Source organism: Pseudophryne corroboree, unplaced genomic scaffold (assembly GCF_028390025.1).
Source record: "Pseudophryne corroboree isolate aPseCor3 unplaced genomic scaffold, aPseCor3.hap2 scaffold_385, whole genome shotgun sequence".
Classification (NCBI taxonomy): domain Eukaryota; kingdom Metazoa; phylum Chordata; class Amphibia; order Anura; family Myobatrachidae; genus Pseudophryne; species Pseudophryne corroboree.
The window spans coordinates 480,289-482,788 of record NW_026970031.1 but is presented as its reverse complement, the minus strand read 5'-3'; positions in this window follow the sequence as shown (position 1 = coordinate 482,788).

Sequence of the window (2,500 nt, the reverse complement as noted above, 5' to 3'; positions counted from 1 at the left end):
ATCGTGTATTACCTCGGCTGGCCAGCGGGGGGCGCCGCGGCGGGGACACGGGGGAGGGTTCATCCGGGCGGACCGGGTACCTTTCGTCTGTTTGGGGCGAGTGCTTTTTTGAAATTTTTTTCATTTTATTTTTGTCCTCCCTTCGACCGGCCAGCGGGGGGCGCCGCGCGCGCGGACCGTCGGGGCCCGGGGCCCTGCGTCCCACTTACTTTCGCCCGACGGGAATCGTTTCTTTTGTTTTTATCCGAGAGGACACACGGAATCTGCACCCCCCGCAGTGGCGTCAGGCGGCCACCGGGGGGCGCCGCGGCGGGGATCGGGGGGGGCGCCCGGGAGCCGCCTGCCCGTCCGCTGGGCCAAGGGGGCCGGGGCGGGTCACGCGCCGCCGTCCCCCCCCCGATCGTCTCGCTCCGAGCCGCCTCTGGCCACCGGGGGGCGCCGTCGGGTGGCGCGGGGGCGCCCCCGCCGCCCGCCGCCTCCCCCCGCACGCGTCGGGCCTCCCCCCGGGCCCCCGCGGGCCGGGGGACGCGGCCGGCGAGCGTCGGACTCCAGCGCGGAAGTGTCGCGGATGAGTGCGGACCGGGGCGCCCGCGGCCCAGCGGCACTTCCAGGGGCTCGGGGAGGAGATGGTTGAAGCCTGGGTGAAGCGCGCCCTCGGCCGTCCGTGTCGCTACCCGCCGGAGAACACCTCCGCCGGATCAGTAGGTACCAACGAGGCGAGCGAGAGAGCCGGGACTCTGTCCGGGGCCGAAAAGCCTGTTTCCCTGGAGCTTTTGCGAAAGGACCCGTGACAGAAGATGCGCGGAGCTCAGAGATCAGCATGGGCAGGGCCTTCTTGCATCCGATTTTGCCCAGGCAGGGCTCCAGGAACCGGGTTACAAAAAGCAAAAAGCCCTGGAGCTCAAACGAAAGGTTTAGTGACAAGATAGCCGTGGAGCTCCGATAACAGCATGGCAGGACCAGGATGGGGCCTATAAAGGGTCCACGGCGGGCATCCGTTGGAGCCCGACGTACGGGCCGGGCACGTCTCCTTCTCCCCCGGAGGCAGCGCCCCCCGGCGGGCCAAATCGGGTACTGCAATTTGTGGAAGTTTCGCAGATGAGTGCGGACCGGGGCGCCCGCGGCCCAGCTGCACTTCCAGGGGCTCGGGGAGGAGACGGTTGAAGCCTGGGTGAAGCGCGCCCTCGGCCGTCCGTGTCGCTACCCGCCGGAGAACACCTCCGCCGGATCAGTAGGTACCAACGAGGCGAGCGAGAGAGCCGGGACTCTGTCAGGGGCCGAAAAGCCCGTTTCCCTGGAGCTCCTGCGAAAGGACCCGTGGCAGAGCAGGCACGGAGCTCGGAGAGCAGCAGGGCCGGAGCTCGGAGAGCAGCAGGGCCAGGGCTCCCTCCCTTCCATAGGCTGCCCAGGCAGGGCTCCAGGAGCCCGGTACCAGCTCTCCCCGTCCGACAGCCTCCTCTCTGGAAGCGGAGAGCGGACGCAGTCGGGCTCCCGGACCGGGGCCCTGGGAGAGGGTTTGGGAGAGCCCTGCCGGGAGCCACCGGGACGGGCCCGTGCGGACGGGTGCGCGGCGCCCCCCGGCGGTCGAAGGCGGAACCGCGGAGGTCTCTCTATCTCTCTCTCTCTCTCTCTCTCTTTCTCCGGGACTCCCGGCCTCCCGTTCCCCCGACTCCCCCTTCCGAGGCCGAGACGGGGCAGCGCCGGGCGTCCGGCGGAGCCCGGCGCCAGGCCCGGCCCGTCCCCCTCTTCCCCCGGCGGCAGCGCCCCCCGGCGGGCCGAATCGGGTACTGCAATTCGCGGAAGTTCAGCCGATGAGTGCGGACGGGCACCCCTCGGGCCGGGAGGCGGCTCCAGGAGCCCGGGGAAGCGTCGGAGGACGCTCCGCGAGAGCGTCGCGCGCGCCGCCCGTCCCGCTACGCCCGAGGGAACCGGCCAGAGAGCATCACAGGTGGCGAACAGAGTCAAGCCGGAAAAGAGAAAACGGAGGGCTGCGGTTGACGCGAGAGAAGGGCCCCACGTCTCCCATTTCCGCAACCCGATCGATGTGGCACCCCGCGCCCCGGCGGGGAGGGACGATCGCTCGGCCGGAACCCAGGGGTCTCGGCCGGCTCCAGGCGAACCCGACCCTCCCTCTGCCCACGGCGCGCCCGGAACCCCTCCGCCCGGAGAGGGCGTCCGGTCCCCAGGCGTCCGCCCGAGCGCTCCGGTCTCCGGAGCCGGGCGGGCCCCGCACCCGTACCCCGTGCGGCGCGGTCTGCTCCGTCCGCCGGCACCCGCAGGCGTCCGACGCCGCCAGGGGTGCCGGGGAAGCGTCCCCCTCGCCCAGCGAAGGGCGCTCGCCCCCGGACCCCGGCGGAGCACACGATTTCCCAGGAACCGAACGAGCGTCGCATCGAGATCCGAGGACGCGGCCAGCCCCGACGGCCGCTCCTCGCAAGCCCCAGGAGAGGGCCCTGCGCGCCGCCCCCGCTCCGGCGAGGCGGCCGCACGGAAGGGTTCG